Raw genomic sequence first — 20393 nt, 5'->3', positions numbered from 1 at the left:
AAAAAAAAAGGAGATAGTCTATGTGAATAAACAATGAAATATTTGGTAAGGTAAAATTGTGCAAAAACAAGCATGTTTTTAGAAATTTTTTTGACGAAACAGTTAAAAACAATTTATTACAACCACACAAAACACCCGGAAAAAATAGAATTGCGGTGCCTCATGACTTAAACGAATCCACAGGTAACCCCGATAGGGTTTCCGGAGTTTTAATTCTTCATTTTTGTGGTTCAATTGTGTTTTCATGAATTTTCTGTTTACATTTTGTTGATTTTGTGTTATTTACAATCCATGACACAACCTTATGTACCTGAACCATAGCTGTGAACTGATAAATTCTGCAGTCGGAATTTTTAATGTTGAAATAAAAAACGGTAAGAATTTAGTATACCGTCCCAGGATTTCAAGGATAAAAAGGATATGGTCGGATAGAGGAGATTATCTTGTTCAAGGATATACAGTGTTGGACAAAACATATTGGACTCATATCAACGAATTACATTATCATCTCCTATTCTCGCAATTACCATTTTATATAAAAACAAATCACTCAAATTTGAAGAAACTATTTATTTTATGAAAACATACAAAACCGTAGAAATTATTTGATTCCTTGCCATTTTATACGAAAAAAATTAAACATATTCAATATTCAGTGCGACAAAACATATTGGAATAATGATTGTTATTTAATATTTTATAGCATAACCATAATTTTTTATTACTTCACTGCATCCATTTGGCATAGAAGCTATAATATTGTTAATAACTCCTTCTGGAATGCTTAACCAGGCTTGTTTTTCAGCTTCGAACAATTTGTTTTTATCTCCATTCACTCCTTCTCTGTCTATCCCTCTATTTGTTATATACCAAAGATTCTCAAAGGATTGAGATCCGGCGATTGAGCTGGCCACTTTAGGCCATTACTATTTTGAGCTACGAACCGATTTGCCACTGGTTTTGACGTGTGCTTTGGGTCGTGTCGTGTTGAAATGACCATGAAAGTGGCATATTCCACTCGGCATGGGGAAGCATCACGTTCTCAAGAATATCCTTGTATATCAATCGATCCATACTGCAATTGATTCCATGAAGAGGTTCAACGCCAAGCTCGGAAAAACGTCCTCACATCATATTGCGACCTCCAAGGTGCTTAACCAAACCTTGGCAGTATTGGGGATCTGACCTCTTATTTTTGGTTGGCGAACTCTTCTCATTCCGTCTGAATTTTTCAACCAAAATTTCTATTCATCAGAGAAAAGTATTGTTTTCTATTGTTGGTTTACTGATCAGTTGATGTGTTCCCGAGCAAATTGTAATCTTCTTAGTCTTTTGTTTCTTGATATAAAAGGCTTTTTACCTGCCCTTCTTTGTATAGTACGGCTTGAACTTTCAAATTTAAAGCTTTAACCCCACTCGCTGCCGACATATCAGGAAACTATTTATGTTCTCTAAGTTTTTTTGAATCATCATGTCGTGTTCTAGCTTTGGGTGGCATTCCACGATGGCTAGTTTCCACAAATTCACTGTCCCTAAATTTCTTTATAATAAAGGACACTGTGGATTTTTTGATATAAAATTCGTTACAAATGTCTTTTTGTGATAATTCATTCATGTAGTCTTTACTAATTAATTGTTTTAATAGAATTGATTGTTTGTTTCTAGCCATGGTCACTTTTTGTTATTAATTTCTACGAAATAAATAGAATTTTAATGACGTCACAACTTTTTTTATGAAGATTCTTGGTTAAAATAAAATGATGGTGATTTTTTATGTCGTTGTTCAAATTACGGAGAGAATGCAAAATCGTCGGAAAATAACGGGATTTTCGAGCCTTATCACAAAAAAACCCGACTAGTCCAATATGTTTTGTCGCGGTGAATGTTGGGTACTTGTAATTTCTTTCGTATAAAATGAAAACTATTAAAAAAAAATATATGGTTTTTCATTGTTTTACTAAATAATTAATATTCCTTTATAATTAAGTACTTTTTTGATATCCAAAAATTGTACTTTGGAGAATACCACATATTTTTAGCATTCACAGCCATCAGTCCAATATGTTTTGTCCGACACTGTATATGGTTATAGCCGCAGGAAGCTTATAGTTTTCGAGATATTCGCGTTTAAAGTTTAAAATTTGCAATATTTTAATTACATATTTTCGATATATAAAACTGATTTTGCACTTATATTTTTCACTTTTATATCCACTAGCACTTCACTAATTCATTTGTACACACTTATTTTATATAATATAGAGCAAAAATAGCTTTTAATTTACATTTAAATTATTGTTGAATTATGATTATTTAAGAATAACAAATGAATTACAAACTGACAAATAATCAGTGGGCCTAATCATTGAATCCGTTTCGATCGAAATATGGTTCGATATGATCGAAAAAATTTGCGTTGAAATCATTGAAACCGTATCGAAAATAAAATTTTCGATCGAAGTGAACTCACTTACCGACTTGATAAAATGCTTTCCGCGGCACATAGATGTCGCTAATTTCGAAATCATTGATACCGCAATATCGAAAATTTGTGTCGAAATCAATCCGTTGGTGAGTGCGTTGCGGAATTCTTACAAAAATGGATAATTTGTAAGTATTTTTAAAAACAATTGCTAATGACGCAATCATTTATATTTTAAATTGATATTTTAGAGATAAGAGACAAAAACACACCAACAAAAAACAATTTGAAGTGTTAGTAAGTGAAATGAAGCTGCACCCCGACATAGCGAAAGGATTTTCGCAAAGAGCACCAGGCGAATTGAATCATTTTTGGGAAGAAATTTCAAACAAATTAAACGCAGTAGGTCCCCCAATCAAGGACAGAACTGGATGGAAGAAGGTATGAAAAATCACCATTTGTATATTATCGGAATTAAGCTACCTAAGTTATAGGTTTGGACAGATTTCAAGTTTGCGACGAAGAAAAAAATGGTCAAAATTGCAAAGCAAATTTCAGGAACAGGAGGTGGCCCTTCAGCCAAATTTCTTTAAGTGCACTGGAAGAGGAAGTGAGTGTTATTCTATCACTCAATGCATCAGTGGAGGGATTAAAGGGCATTACAAGTTTTGGATGCTCAAAAGAAAATATTCCGGAAGAAATACCAACAACAAGTACTCCCCGCAAAAGACCGGTTGAGTCAATTTATTCCCAGCCTGACATTGACTTGATTGAAACGTCATATATGACTCCTGGCCAGACCATAGAATCTAATGCAGATGCTGATGTGTTCTGTACCCCACATAAAAAGAGTAAAATAAACAAAATGGGTCTTCTTACAGAACAAATAAATATTCAAAAAAAGATGGAGGAAAATGTATCTAAATTGTTAGCCACGCTCATTAAACATCAAAAAGACTATATCCAAGAACAGTCCGACACAAACAGGTGGCTTAGGAAACTAAGTGAAAATGAGAAGGATAAATTGAAAGAAATGAAGCGACATAATGCTGTCATGGAAAAAATAGCCTTTGATAAATTGGAAACCAAAAACAAAATTCTAGAACTGGAACTTGAACATTTAAATAATCCATAAGTTTTTATTATTAATGCAAAATATTTACATTTTAATGAATTTTTACGTTTTTTAACTTAGTTTTAATAAAAATGAACTCAACATATTTAGTTATATATGAACTTATACTAAAACATATCTAAAAAAGTTTCTCTTATTCTATTTGCTTCGTCGGTAGGCATATCATTTAAATCATTGTCATCATTGTTTGAATATTCATTCCAGGTGTGGCTCATTAAAATTTTCGTTAGAATTAAAATGCAAACGAATATTATGCAATGCACAGCAGAAATTAACAATACGCGCTGCTTCATATGGTGCGTAATGTAGTCCTCGTTCACTGCAAAGGCAACGAAATACTGATTTTAATAAATCTATTGTTTTCTCAACAACTATTCGGCCTTCAGCATGATACGTATTAAATCTTCTTTTTCTGAGGCATGTGATTGGTTCTCTAAATGGAGTTATGAGCCATGGTTGAAGAGGATACCCTTTGTCTCCTTTAATGCGTACATTTTTATTAGGTGATCGTACTTTTATCAATGGTTTCTCACCTAATATTAAATTTGCATTTCCTCCGATAATTGGTTGCGCTGATAGTTTTCATGTCACTCAAATCCCATATATGAGAATCGTGACTACTGCCAGGATATTTTGCACTAACGTAGCGTATTTGCATTTTGTGGTCGCACACCTATATACATTCAGAAAAGCAAATATATATAAATATTCAGTTTAAAGATAAATATAAAAGTCTCACTATCATAACGTTCAGACTTGAGAATCCTTTGCGATTATAATAAAGATGTTTATCTCTCGTTGGAGCCATTATCATAGTCTGTACTCAAGAATGTTTAGAACTTCCTCTAATATTCCACAGAATGTCGATTGGGCCACATTTATATTGAAGTCCTTTCCAACACAATGCTGATAGTTGCATGTGGCAAAGAAGCGCAGACATGCAGCAAGTTTTATTTTCGGAGAAAGAGAACCTTGTCTCTTATCATTTCCACATACATTTTCGTATTCCTCTAAAATGTATATAAATGCTCCTTTGTTGATGGGAAAATATTTGAAGAAACTGTAAATGTATATGCATGTAAAAAAAGTTATCTATGTCGTTTTTAGCTTAAATACTCACTTATAATCCATTTCCAATATGTCTTTTGAATTATTCCTAAAATTTCTGCGCTCGCGACGAATTTGTATACAATTTTCATCCTCATTATCGCTATCACTTAAATGTAACATGATTGTATCCATTTCAAATATTTATATAAACGAAGCAAAAGCCCAGCCAATTTAATTTTTCAAACTTGTCAAATTTACCGTCGATAATGTAGTTTGACATTTGTGTTTTTTGATAAAGCAGTTTATCGACGGAATGAATGATTGCATGAAAATTTTCGATCGAAAATCTGTATCGTATCGAAATCGAATTCGTTGCGGATTCAATGATTAGGCCCAGTGTTACTTTATCGACATAATTTGTAAAATAACTAAATGAAATAAAGTGAACAGATTATACCCCAAATACGAGAATCAACAACCAATAAAAAGAAAATAACCCTGATCGGTCAAACACCGGGGTGCATCAAATTTTTTTCGCGTACAACTCCTTTTTGTGTGTATACATTTTTTTCTCCCGTAGAACTCAGTTTTACATTGGCGGCCTTCAGACCGCTTAAGTCTTTTATATATTTTTTATTGTTTTAGTTTGTAAAATATTTTAGTATGGTAACACTGATTATTTGACAGTTTGTAATTCATTTGTTATTCTTAAATAATCATAATTCAACAATAATTTAAATGTATATAAAAGCTATTTTTGCACTATATTATATAAAATAAATGTGTACAAATGAATAAGTGATGTGTTAATGTATATAAAATTGAAAAATATAAGTGCAAAATTAATTTTATATATAGAAAACATGTAATTAAAATATTGCAAATTTTAAACTTTAACCGCGAATATCTCGAAAATATATTCTTGATCTGGAGAACCTCCTCTATCCGACCATACCCATTTTATTCCCGAAATCCTGGGACGGTATACTAAAGCCGACCCTAAAAAACAATTGAACTTTGCTATCATGAAAACTTCTTTCAAATAAAAAAATTGGACGAATCCAATTATGCGTCATGGTCCCTACAAATGAGAAGAACGGAACATTCGTTGAGATCTAGTCATCATGGTGTACGTGACATGTCATCTTATCGACGGCGACATCGACCGCTGAGATAGTGCCCTCGTCTTACGTATGGACGAAAACACTCCAGCTCTGAGAGTATTCGGTGCAATACACGCAGGGGGAAGCATAGGAAGAGGAACCTCCACTCCGTTGGAAAGATCAGGTGGAGAAGAACCTGGCTTTGTTTGGAATTTCCAATTGGCGCCATGTTGCGAAAAAAAGAAACGGCGTGCTGTTGTTAACTCGGCTACAACCGCGTAAGCGGTGTCTACGCCAGTAAAGAAGAAAATATCCCGTTAAGCGATGTCAAGCGCGAAATATTTAATATATTATATACAGTTGTCTACAAAATATTAAGAGGGCAACGAAGAATGTAGTTTGCTGCATATTTCTATAAAACATGTAAATAACGAGATACAATGACGGGTGCCAGTAACTAAACTAATAGACCTTTTTTTTATTTTGAAGATCGTTATTCGCGTTCAACTTTGCTAGTTGTCAGAGAAACTTGTTACAGCATTCTACAAAACATAAGAGTGTTAAACCGTTCCTTTCTATTGTAATATTTAAGCTAAAAATATTCGAACAATTGGAAAAGTTAGTAGAGTTGTAGAGAAATTTGAAATAATGATTGTGAATTTAATAATTGGACTTTTCTTCAGTAACTAGACAAAAGCATTCCACAGAGATAAATTTGAAAAAGATATCAAGAAAAAGCTATTTATTGCTTTAAATTATGGGAATAAAAATGAAAAACCTAATCGAAAACGAAAAAGACCCAGTAAAATGAAATGAAAATACAACTGTTGTTGGCATGATTTCGTAGAACCACGTAAACCAATTTCTAAATCTTATTTTTAAAAACTTAGTAGGCCATGCAATTACAAATATATCAAATTTTCCGAAATTTCTGGAAATAAATGTTTTTTGCTTTAGTTTGAAATGTTGCTTGCGCGGTTGGTTACTTTTGCATATTTAAAAACTATTAATCAGTCCAGTTTTTAGGGTATAGTGTATGATTCGAATTTCTCTAATCCGCCCATTGTACACGATTGTGTACACTCCTTAACTCAACAAGCACATAAAAAATTGTTATTTTTCTTTAGTAAAGTTTATATTATACCCGACACAGACCATTGTATGTCACCAATTACTACTCGTAGCAAAATACTATATGAACAATGTAGTATTTTGCTGGTAACATTACTATGATATTTCATTATGGGTTTTGTATTAACACAGCTAAAAAAAACAGGTAACAAACTTTGTTAACAACTTTTACACAAAAGTTCTTCCAAATATTAAGGGGTGTTGTGGAATCCAAGACAGATTGCTTAGCTGTCCGAATTGCAAACCCATTCTGATTTTTAATGGTGTCACAGAATCTGATTGGATTTTCGAACATACGCAAAACCAATATTCGAATCAATCCTATTAAAGTTTTAATGAGTTCCGAATTAAAGAAAGATTTTAAGAGATAACATTTATTGAATGAATAAAGACGCATTTGGATGTTAAATTATGTTTATTACGTTTTGTAAATCTTCTTTAAGGGAGAACCTGCTTTAAAAGCTTCAAAAAAAATTGAAATTTTTTTGCATAAACCTCTTTAAAATTTATGTAAATACTAGCTGGCCCCGCAGCCGTTGTCCTGCGCGAAATTATGTGTTTTGAAATGAAAAGACAAAAATTCATATTTTATTGATATTCATTTATTTGCTATTTGTCTACATTTTTCTTCAGTGTAACGCAGCTTGATAAACAAAATTTTTTGGTTTCTGTTCCGGTGCGTAAATGTACAGAGAAGATGGTTTTCCAACTCTTGAGCACGCCACGTATATCTGGCCGTGTGAAAAACATAGCATTTCCAAATGTATGCCACCCACTATGCGACTATTCTATTGATCGTCATTTTAAATCCAATTTTCACTGGAATTGGCAAATCGTTAGAACTCAAAAGAAATCCGTAGAATCAAGCATTCTGTCCCTTATATTTGATAGGTGCATCACAATCAGATTGCGATGATGCGGTGGCATACCAGGCCTCTCCAAAGAATTTACAAATTCCACTGGTAATTCACGGTGTCGTCTTCATTGTCAGACGATCGATCGATTTGTATGATTGCAAGTCTCCTGGAATTTGACTTTGAATTTTCCAGTTTAAGTCAACAACATGGGTATTTGTGGCAGCTAAGATTGCTCGTACACTCAAGGAATCGTACTTACGACAGTTTGGCCAATGTTCGTATAAACATTCGTGATGAGTCCATCTTTCGTGAATTGATAAACGGCATATGGGATTGATATCAGACCATGGGAAGTATCAATCAGTATTGACCCGTTTCCAATTCTTAGCGTATGCAATGTAAAATGTCTTCGGCAATGTAATTTTTGGTCGTATCCCATAATGCCGATTTGAAGGCTGATCATCGCGAAATGTGTGTGAACTTCAGTGGCATTCGTTTTTCGGGTGGATTGTGTAAGTTCATTCTAATGCATTAGTTGAGAACACACCTGGATGTCCATCTACTGGATGACCCTGCTTTCTGCGTAACAATTTCTTCGATGATGCATCCCATGTATAATATCAACGTATTTCGAATAGACCAATGTTCTCGCAAACGGATCACTGACGGGAGTTGAGAAAAAACTCGCTAATGTTAATTCTGTTGCTGGTGGTGTTTCTGTTGACTGTACTGTATTCTCTGGGTTGAAATAGACTCTTTGGTCATTCCCCAAATTAACTTCGAGACGCACAACAGTCGGAAAACGTTCATGAATTTCAAAAGAAATATCCTACAAAGCCTTTTATTTCAGTTCACGTATCGACCGTGTCGTTTAAAACCAATAACCGCCATGTTGCTTCCTATGGTGACGTATTTACAAACGCATTTTATCGATTACACCAAACTACAATACGCAACATTCACATGACTTTTGAATGTGAATTAGACAATAGTGGCGAATATGGTACGACCCATGTGTTGTCAACTTTGATGTGTTGTTAACTTCGATATTTACGTCGATAGAGTGGATATCCATCATTTCCAGCTTGTGTTTCAGAAAAGCACATGGATAATGTTTCGCGCATTTATTGTCAGGCATACAAACCGAAGTGTGATTGTAGTGTCCGCAAGGTCCATGAACCATGTTGGTTTTCATCACTTCATATAATACTGGATCTTTCTCTGCATCATTAATTTCCGCAGAAATGAGTTCCTCAATTTGATCTGGTGTGACAACCATCCACCATCCAAAGAAGAATATGTACGTGCGACAAACCTCTCTTTTGCCACTCAACAAAGTACATTTAGCATCTAACAGTACCACATATACCTACCCTACTCCAAGATAAACTCCATGAAACATCGTAACTGTTGTTTGAAAAGTCGTGCTGTGACATCGTGACGATCGCTTGCTTATTGACCGCGATCCATAATTCCGCACGTATGTCACCGCATCCTGGGAGTACTTCTTGCCTTGCCTTGCCTTTGGCTGCCATACTTTGATGGACCGATATTAGGGCGACCTCTTCGTGGCTTCGTAACAAATTTCAATCTGCAATTGACCTCTTTGTGTGAAACGCACGTAAAGTTTTCACTGAATAATTTTTCTTTTGAATAGCCGGAATAAAAAAGCAAGCGACCGAAATTGAACTATTCAAATAATTTACAAATCAAAATATTGAAAAACAAAACAAACAAAAATTGAAAAAAAATGTTTATGGAAAAAAGATACTTTTTGGAATTATCCTAAAAAAAAAAGTATTCTCCTTGTTTGGGCGGAGACCTATCCGAATTGGTGGTAATCACCGAAATCAGTCCAGGCGTTCTCTAGTTATAAGCGTAGTAACTTACATCACTTTCTTTTATAGATATTAAGCGATGTGATAAAAACTTGATCCACAGATGTCGCCTTTTTCTTTGGCATCGTTTTGTTTAATACACGTTTACGCCAATTTAAGGTTTGAATATTGGATACTGCGATGGTAGCGCCATCTATCGGTCAAACATTCCAAATTTAAAAATTGATTAAAAATGAAAAAATAATTTAAAAAACATTTTCCAGTGGACCAAATTGTAAATATAAACCATTCCCGAATCTCCTTGAACGTACACACAAAATTTCATCAAAATCGGTCCATTCGTTTAGGAGCAATTCCAAGGCAAACACACGGTCATAATATTTATATATATAAATATAAAATAGAATATTTCCCCAAAGTTATAGATGAGAATTCGAAATATTGGGGAAGCTAGAAGAGAAATATGAGCGATTTTCAGTTCTACGATTTTTCTTAATTGGCGAGCAGGATAGAAAAAAACTAAACATCGTATGGAATTTGGGCAAATCTTTGGCATTAAATTGTCCTCTATTTAAACTAAAAGAACTAAGAAAAGTTAAGTTTGAACATATGTTAAAGTAAAATTTTTTAGTCAAAAACCGCTTTTTTCATTTTGAAATTCCCTTTTTTTTAGTTTTATTAGTTTAACTTGAACATAAGTTATTAAAAACTATGAAACTCTTTGAATTTTTTGTTTCCGATAGAAATCGCGACCTGCATCTTGCCCGGCATATGCACATGCGAAAAGCATCTGGCAATTGTTCCCCAAAGGTAAAATGTAAAAGATTTCGTATAAAAAAAAATTGCGGATGATGTTTAAATATATAACTATAAACCCTAGAACTTCGCTTTAATAAATTTTTTTTCCTCCCAAAAAAACTAAAAAAAAACAATTTTTTGTAAGCCTCTAAAAGCATGCTTCCTTCTTAAATATCCGAATTTTTTTCCAAAACTCAATAATTAAGACATTTCGTGTTTTATTTTTATGTTTTCTCCTATAGAAATAAAGGTAAATTAATTCGTAACAATAAAATAACTTGATTTCTTAACTTACATTTCAAATCTGTGTGCGACTATCTTCTTGATTTGTTTCTGACACCAAAACCGATAAAATTGGTTTCCGTGACACCCAAAACCGATACAAATTCTGTTTCGAATATCAAACTAATAATATCTGAATTCATGACACCTACTGCTTTTTTTGATCGGTTTCAATTCTGATTCCGACAACTAACAGATTCCACAACATCCCTGATTATGTCAAAATTACTTAAAAAATTAATTAATGAAATGGAAAATAAAACATTTTTCACAATTTTTCTTCCGGAAAAGCAGGAAATGTCTCATTTTATGTGAGGATTTTAACGAAACTTTAATCAAATCGCTTTTTTTGCGACGAAAATAGATTAACTTTAGAGTGATTTAAATAATTGAACTTATTTTCTTCATAACACACAACAACATATTTATTGTTTACAATTTTTTTTTAAATATTCAATGACTATGGAACAAAGCTAGTATTTGAGTTTACTACATTGCCATATGTGTCACCAACGTAGTAAACAGAATACCATGATACCTTTACTATGGTATTGTTTCTACATGTCTGTCTCGGGTATTACACTACTTATGACATAATAAATAGCACCTAAAATTAATTGACATGCGTAGTTTGGGTTTGGGCGTTAATGGGTTAATAGTGACACTCCTCCTAGGCGGTCCACAAATAGTACAGCTACTAAAAAAGAAACACGTAGACAATTTGCAAAAAGGCTTGTCTCCTGGCCAGTTGCGAAATATATTGTGGTCATATAAAACCAAAAATATATTAGTTGGTGGTAAGGCATCCCTTCAACGCGTACTATAATCCCTAATTTGCGAGGCAACGATACCAGTAAATATTTCGCACGAAATTTCAATTAAAAGGTCTTACCTCCTTTTGTTCACAGTAGTTCTCTTATTTTTATGTGGAACTAGTTTTTTAGTTTATTTAACATTAACATTATGTAAAATTTTATTTACGTTCAATATATGAACCATGAGAATATTAATACATCAGTAGTGAATGTGCTGTCCAAAAATTTTCACACATATTTTTTGACAGATACTTTACTAATGTTAAACAGAACCTCAAAGCATGTAGTGAATAGTAAACTTAAGGGTTTGAAAGCCTAAAAAAGTTGATTTTTGGGAATTAAAAAAAAAACTAAAAATGTTAGGTATATTTATACATGTTTCAAGCATCAGCAGATATAGTATTCAAGCATCATCAAATTTGAATCGAAAAAAAAAAGGTGCGTGGAGTCCCTACGCGCGGATGAAGTTATACTTCTTAGTGATATTCAGAAATGCATATCATTTTGTATGAAAGAAAACTAGAAAACTTAAATTCACATTTTATAAATTTATTATGTGTTTGTATGCTTGTGCATTATTTTTTCGGCAATGTATGCAAATATACGTACATATAAGTATATATGAATGTATGAACATGCAAGTCAATGCGCGCATATGTAATACGCGCGGATGAAGTTATACTTCTTAGTGATATTCAGAAATGCATATCATTTTGTATGAAAGAAAACTAGAAAACTTAAATTCACATTTTATAAATTTATTATGTGTTTGTATGCTTGTGCATTATTTTTTCGGCAATGTATGCAAATATACGTACATATAAGTATATATGAATGTATGAACATGCAAGTCAATGCGCGCACATGTAATAAGTATATTGATAAGTGATGAAAATATGATTTCAATTTCTGAACGCGCACATGCATATACATACACTCATATGAGCATGTGCAGATACACAAGATAGGATAGAAGATGTATGCCTTTTAACATCGTATACTATACAAATAAATATTTTTCTTACTAATAGAAATTAAATTTATCACAGCAATATACATAATATACATATGTATACATAATATTGCTGTGATAAATTTAAAAATTAAAATAAAGAAAAATAAATAAATAAAAGCAAAAAATTAAAAATTTATTCTGTCGGGATTCGAACCTGTGGCACTCGTAGCATCTTGACTTTCCAAGCGCTTACCACCAACACCACCATTGACACTTAGGTTTCGTTGACTTAAGTATGATTTGGTTAAGTATGATTTATGGAGCGAGGTTGCGCAACTTTGCGTTGCGCAACTTTGCGTTACTTTTATATGGAAGGTTGCGCAACCAGAATCTATCGCAACCTTTTCCGGCGTCGTATAAGAAGTATAACTTCAAAAAATACATAATAAATATTTTTGAGTTATACGAGATCTACGGCGGAAAAAAAGGTACTCCACCGCTGCAGTGATTCTGGATTAAACTTGAAGATATTCTTCATACAATGACTAACGATAAAAAATCGAATTCAACCCCAAATTTGATTTTTGAACGGGACACGATGATGATGATTCATGATGATCGGATTATTTGTCTTCGGGTTATCACCATTTGAGATATTGATTTGAAATTTTAGTACTTTATTACTTTATTTTCAAAGGTATTAACTACCAAAATATTCAACTAATTCATTGACATAGTTATAATAGTAAATTTCAAAACTCAAACAATTAATATTTATAAGAGTACTGTGTTTTGAATTTTACGCTCCTATGCTGTCGTTTCTGCGCTATTACAATATTTCACATATGTGGTTCAACATCGCGCAGCTATTTTACATGTTTTCTAAATATTTTAATTGTGCCAGGGAAATAGATGCGCCTTTATTATTTCAATAACATAAATAAAATTAAGAGAATATGACAACACACATATGAGTGGCAGAGTATTTGTAAATATTTTTTTTATGAGGAACTAAAACAAGAAAAAACATTAACTTCGGCTGCACTGAAGCTAATATACCCTTCACAGGTGCATTTCTTTTAGTAACCATGTGTTCAGTTTGTATCGAAGCTAAATGCTATAGTAATCCGATCTGAACAATTTTTTCGAAGATTACATAGTTGCCTTAGAAAATAATCTATACAAAATTTCGTGAATATATCTTATCAAATGCAAAAGTTTTCCATACCAGCATTTGATTCCGATCATTCAGTTTGTATGGCAGCTATATGCTATAGTGAGCCGATCTGAACAATTTTTTCCAATATTACATTATTTCTATGAACAATAACTCACACCAAATTTCGTGAAAATACGTTAAATGTGAAAGTTTTCCATACAAGAACTTGATTCCGATCGTTCAGTTTGTATGGCAGCTATATGTTATAGTGGTCCAATATCGACAGTTCCGACAAATGAGCAGCTTCTTGAAGAGAAAATGACGTTTGCAAAATTTCAAAACGATATCTTAAAAACAGAGGGACTAGTTCGTATATATACAGACAGACGGACATGGCTAAATCGACTCAGCTCAACATGAGGTTAGGGGGTCAGAATTTTCAAAAAAATAATTTTTTTTTTTTGCATTATCGTTAAGTGTAATATCCTAAAAGTATTCTCTGAAAATTTCACATTAATCCGATAATTGAGTTATTCGGCAAATAACAAAGAGAGCTCGGGCACTTCAAAACGCTAGTGTGAAACTTTAAACGCGTTCAAAACTATGTTTTTTGAACTGGTGACAAATGTAACTCGAAAACCGCTCAGTAGATTTTAATGAAATTTATACAGCTTTTTGAATATATAATAAACTCGGGCCTGATCGAAGGATTTTTATTTTTTCAAAAATTTCGATTTTTTTTTGATTTTTCCCCAAAAATTTTAAAAAAAGATTTCCTGAGGCCGCCATTTTATTAATCCTTCGATCAGGCCCAGGATTATTTATTTATAAAACAATTTTTTTTTGTCTGATTGATTTTAGATAAATCTCCAAGGACTTATGGTTGTCACCCCAAGTACCTGTTTTTGGAACTGGGTCAACACAAACTATAACTTTGGAAATTAATTTTTTTTTTAAATTTTCGTGACTTCAAGTCAACACATTCTATAATAATGTCATATTACTACTTTGTAGAATAACACGATTTAATAGCAAAAAAAATATATTGAAAATTTTCATTTTTTCGTGCCACTGACTCCTTAAAAGAATTTTTTTTGGTAAAATGACTTTCCCGTTAAAACAGCAGCCAGAAAATTCTTTAGCGCACTTCAAACAATTTTTGCAATTATCATGCTTATTGTAATTGAATATCGCAAGTTAAATTATTTTTTCGTGACTGAGCCTTTTGATCGTGAATGAAGTCTTTGGTACGCTGTTGGATTGTCTCGGTAGCTCGCAGTGACGATATTCTATCACACTTTTGCTGAAGCTATGATTTACGCTCTTCTTCAGTTTCTGTCATTCTGCTCGTAGATATCCTGTTACGATTTTCGTGGAAACGTGCCTTGCTTCCTCAGCTGTGTCAGTCGCTCTTTTTTTAGTTTACTTTCTTAGACTTGGAGATTATTCTACCAATGGATGATTTTCTTAGTGACATTTTTATTAATTACAATGATTCTGTAAAAAAGATATATGTATGAAGAATAATAACATTATACAGATAGAGTACATTCGCGACAGTATTACTTACCTGTAAAACTTTAATATGCTTAGTGATATACTTTAATACGCCTGATATATTTTATTGTACTTTAATATATTTTAATATCGTTCATTATACTTCAATATCATTCATTACTTAAATATATTTAATTAAATGACATAGAGTAATTAAAGCAAAAGCATATCAGCTGTAAAAAATATATCAGTGATATTTCAAAAAATATGTACTTATATATTTTTTTAATTCGCCGATCGCCACCAAACTTCACAGGAACACTCGTTGGCCCATCTTTCAAGAATTACATTGGAACCAGTCCAGTCGTTTCGTAGTTTCGTAGCAACATACATAAAAATTTATCTTTTATATATGTATATGTATATAAATACTAATGTCAGCCATTACCGTAGAGTCGCGACGAACCAGATGGCATCAGCACAATTTGTAATTAAAAAAAAAATTCTTAAAACACTAAAAATCAAAAGAATTTAAAAAAGCGGGAACTATAAATTGTGCACAACACGTTTATCAGAGATAATTTGAATGAAATATTACCAAAATGGCACCCACGTCCGGTTATAGGAATTGCTTTTGTATGAAATAATAATTGCAAGTAAGGAAGGGCTAAGCTCGGGTGCAACCGAACAGTTTATACTCCTGCACCTTGCAAGAATTAAAGCCAAGGAAATACTTTAAGGTGTAAGACCAATCATATAGAGTAAAGTCAGCCGGATGTTCGAAAATCCTGATATTAATTATATAGCGGCTAAGCCAAGTTTTCGATAAAATTTATCGATTTTAGGCATAAAGATACACTGTTATGATTAAAACGCGCTCCCTTATTCTCATTGGGATAACTCACATATTGGCCGATATATGCGGTATAAAGTCATTCGGTTTGATTCAACCCACTTTGACATACGAGGTGTGTTCAAAAAGTATCGCGAATTTTGTGTTTTTTCAAAAATTATTTATTTATTCATGAATATCTATTTTGTCCCCTTCAAAGTAATTCCCATGAGATATTATACACTTGTGCCAACGGTTTTTCCAATCTTCGAAGCACTTCAAAAAATCATTTTTTTTTTTATCTTCTTCAGCTCCTCCTTCGATGCCGTCTTTATCTCGTCAAGAGAAGCGTAACGTCGTCCTTTTATGGGCCTCTTCAGTTTAGGGGACAAGAAAAAGTCACAGGGGGGCAGATCTGGGGAATACGGTGGTTGCGGCATCATTAGTGTGTTGTTTTTGGCCAAAAAGTCGCGCACAAGCAACGATGTGTGAGCAGGGGCGTTATCGTGGTGCAAAAGCCAATTTTTGTTCTTCCACAAATCCGGGCGTTTCTGGCGGATTGCTTCGCGCAAATTGCTTATAACTTGCAGGTAATATTGCTTATTGACCGTTCTTTCCTGTGGCAAGAACTCATGATGCACCACGTCCCTGCAATCGAAGAAAACTGTCAGTTACGATTCGCGATACTTTTTGAACACACCTCGTACGTATCATTATAAGAGAAGCATTAGACCTTTATTTCAGTTATATATATTACACATTGACCGACATTTTCGATCTAAAATCAACTATAGGTACCGGAGTTTAAATATTCGGGACCTGGGGGATTGAACAGTTTTAATTGAATTTAAACAATTTTTGATCAAAAAGTGACATTATTTATGCAAAGTTTTATCGCGTTATATTAATTGCTAATTGATTTCTGTACTGGAAATTGAACGCATCAAATGGAATTTGAAATTATGCTATACTAGCTGACCCGGCGAACTTCGCCCCGCCCAATTTTTATTTTTTTTGGAAGTCATAGACTCGTATAACTTTACCACAAATAATATAAACTTCAAACAACGCATTTTCATTTAATGTTTTTAATGTTTGTAGCGCCATCTACTGTAACATACCGCACTCAATACCGCTCTTAGCGCCACCAACTGGTGGATAGCTCTTTGCTAATAATAAACAAATAATTTGCAATAAATAAATAATGCGACTATAAGGAGAGTTATAAACTATCCTATCTTTCAAGTTGGACCAAACTGCACACAGTGTTGAAAATTTCATTAAAATCGGTTCAGTAGTTTAGGAGTCCATCGAAAACAAACATCGTGACATGTGATTTTTATATATTAAGATGAATGTGTGTGTATGATGTGACATTAGAACATAAAAAAATGTTATATAATAAATTTTGTCGAAATCGGTTGGTCGGGTTCCGATAAAATTCTTAATATAACTATTTAATTGATTTTGTCATAAGTTCCTTAATTTATAATCGCTTTAAACATTCTTAAATACTTTTTCATAAGTTTTTTAAATTATTTAATAATACTTAAGTTGTAACGAAGCTTTGGTATTAACATTGGGGCTCTTCTGCGAATCGTACTTTATTTTATATTATAACTTTAATTAAACCTACAAAATTGTCTCCCGCGTTATAGTTTCAGCTTTACAACATTTCAAAGATTTTCATTTAGATGCAATTTTTATTGCTACAAATGCACCACGGCGCATGGCACCTCTCAGTCGCAAATTTACTGGTGTACTATTAAATCATGATGATTTTGGGTCACATCTTGATTCATGTAATCGAACTGCTAACTTAGATCTAGAAAAACGAAACTTCGAAAGCAATGTGTTGGCTGACATTTGCAGCAAGTTAGTCATTGATAATTTTCCAGTCGTTGCTGAATGTGTTGCACCAACTGTTAATGTACTGGATATTGAACAGGCTATGATGTTGAAAAATAATGCTACTTGGTACGCGAATCATGTACGTGAGTCACAATATTTTTTACATATAGTTAAATATGAAACTATTACATGTTGCGGTGTAAGACGTTCTAGTCTTTGGAAATTACTAAAAGAAGGATTTTTACCACCACCTGTGTTAATTAAACAGACATCAAAAGGTTATGGAGTCACAGGGAGTGATGACAACGACGCTAAGTTTGCTCCATTATTACACAGATATTATTAAATCTCCAAGCATCATCCCATCTGAAACAAGTTCCATATGATAGTTATTGCCTTAGTGTCGAGTCATACTTATTTAAAAGATCGTGTAGCATATATGGCCTATATTTTTCTCCATATAAAGCCACCAATCAACACAAACAATCACATAAAAAACAAGAGCTGTTACCTATTGCGAAAATTTGTCTTCAAAGAATTGCGGCTAGACGTGCCCGAGATGGATGGAAGAAGACGATGTTGATACGAAAGATGGTCCTGACATCCAATTTCAGAACGAAATTGAAGTGCCTGATTTACCAGTAATAAAGGAGTGGGTCAAAAGTCCATGGACACAAGATGATTAAATTTTGTATTTTTAATTAGCATAATTACAGTCTGTCTAGTAGAATCGTGATCGGCAAAATTTGCACATAGAGTGCCGTTATCAAAATAATTTGAATGCACCTTGGTAGCGACATCATTTTTGTAGTACGCATTGCAAAAACTGTCAGTTTCGTGAAACTATTACAAAGTGCACGTTGTTTTAAAAAATGAGTTCCGCGTACGAGAAGCGATTTGAAGCTGTATTTCTTTGTCTACACCCTAGAGGGCCGAAAATGTCACGTTTAGCTGCAGCAAAATATATGAAGAAGTCGAAGTCATTCGTAAGGAAGTGGTCGAATCGGTATTTAGAAGCAGGAAAAGAAGATCCTTGATTTGTTTTCGACGAAACCGGGCTTATCGTTGCGTAAAGCTAAAGAAGTTGTAGAGAAAAGTGTTGTTAAAATATCGGTAGACACGATTCGAAAACGTTTAGGCGCTAACGACGTCAAATATCGCAGCTCTCTTAAAAAACCGTTACTCTCATCATCACACGTTGAAAAAAGACTCGCCTGGGCCCGCACAAATTCAGAACGGAATTAGAATAATGTAATATTCACGGATGAATCTTCATTTTGGGCAAATAGTAACATAAATCGATCTTGGTGTACCGCTAACAATCGATTGCTCCAACGAACTTTTAAACACCCAGTGAAGGTTCATGTTTGGCGATGTTTCTCAGAAAAAGGATTTGGACACTTTTTCGTGTTTACCAGCAACTTGAATACGGTAACATATAATTGTGAAAAACAAAAGCAAATATGTATTTTTTTATATAATAATTTTAAGTGCCAAAAACAAAAGAAATTTAAAAAGAAATAAATATAAGATGTTCATAATGTGGTCGAATTCGAGTCACAATCCATAGATATAACAATAAGATGTGACGAAATATTGGATATAATAAAAGCACTTCCCGAATATAATGGGAAAGGTTACGTAAGTTGGCGGGAAGCCGCTACTAATATTATAATTTTGTACGAAAATGGGAGTCGAAGATATTATGCCGCCTTAACAATTTTAAGAAGCTAAATAATTGGTGAAGCAAACGATACTTTAACAAATCACGGCACAGTCCTCAATTTCGAGGCAATAATTAGCCGATTAGATTTCGCTTATGCAGACAAGAGACCCACGGCTGTGCAAACTGACGTTGAGCAGCACCAAAAGCTCCGTCAGGATCGGGAAAGACCTCTCCGAGCCGTTCGATACCAAACGAGGTTTCAGACAAGGCGACTCCCTATCGTGCGACTTCTTCAATCTGCTGCTGGAAAAAATTATTCGAGTTGCAGAACTTAATAGAGAAGGTACCATCTTTTATAAGAGTGTACAGCTGCTGGCGTATTGCGATGATATTGATATCATCGGCCTCAACACCCGCGGCGTTAGTTCTGCTTTCTCCAGACTGGACAGAAGTAAGCAAAGCAAATGGGTCTGGCAGTGAATGAGGGCAAGACGAAATATCTCCTGTCATCAAACAAACAGTCGTCGCACGCTCGACTTGGCTCTCACGTCACTGTTGACAGTGATTATTTTGAAGTTGTAGATAATTTCGTCTATTTAGGAACCAGCGTAAACACCGCCAACAATGTCAGCCTGGAAATCCAACGCAGGATTACTCTTGCCAACAGGTGCTACTTCGAACTGAGTAGGCAATTGAAAAGTAAAGTCCTCTCTTGACGAACAAAAGCCAAACTCTATAAGTCGCTCATAATTCCCGTCCTGCTATATGGTGCAGAGGCTTGGACGATGACAACAACCGATGAGTCGTTGTTACGAGTTTTCGAGAGAAATGTTCTGCGAAAGATTTATGGTCCTCCACGGCGAATATCGCATTCGATGGAACGATGAGCTGTACGAGATATATGACGACATTGACATAGTTCAGCGAATTAAAAGACAGCGGCTACGCTGGCTAGGTCATGTTGTCCGGATGAATGAAAAAACTCCAGCTCTGAAAGTATTC

At 33.8% G+C, this 20393-nt stretch overlaps 2 protein-coding genes and 1 pseudogene across 4 annotated transcripts in view; all 3 read right to left on the bottom strand.

Moving 5' to 3' along the window:
- LOC105226172 (prolyl endopeptidase) overlaps positions 1-20393 on the bottom strand; it is a 49589-nt gene that overhangs the window by 8628 nt on the left and 20568 nt on the right. The window lies entirely within an intron of this gene.
- The window catches only part of LOC125775427 (uncharacterized), a 60881-nt gene that overhangs the window by 35236 nt on the left and 5252 nt on the right, over positions 1-20393 (bottom strand). The window lies entirely within an intron of this gene.
- Positions 6-16144, bottom strand: LOC125775577 (putative nuclease HARBI1; annotated as a pseudogene).

The sequence above is a fragment of the Bactrocera dorsalis genome, chromosome 1 (assembly GCF_023373825.1).
Source record: "Bactrocera dorsalis isolate Fly_Bdor chromosome 1, ASM2337382v1, whole genome shotgun sequence".
In the NCBI taxonomy this organism is placed as follows: domain Eukaryota; kingdom Metazoa; phylum Arthropoda; class Insecta; order Diptera; family Tephritidae; genus Bactrocera; species Bactrocera dorsalis.
This window is presented reverse-complemented; position numbering and strand designations above follow the sequence as displayed.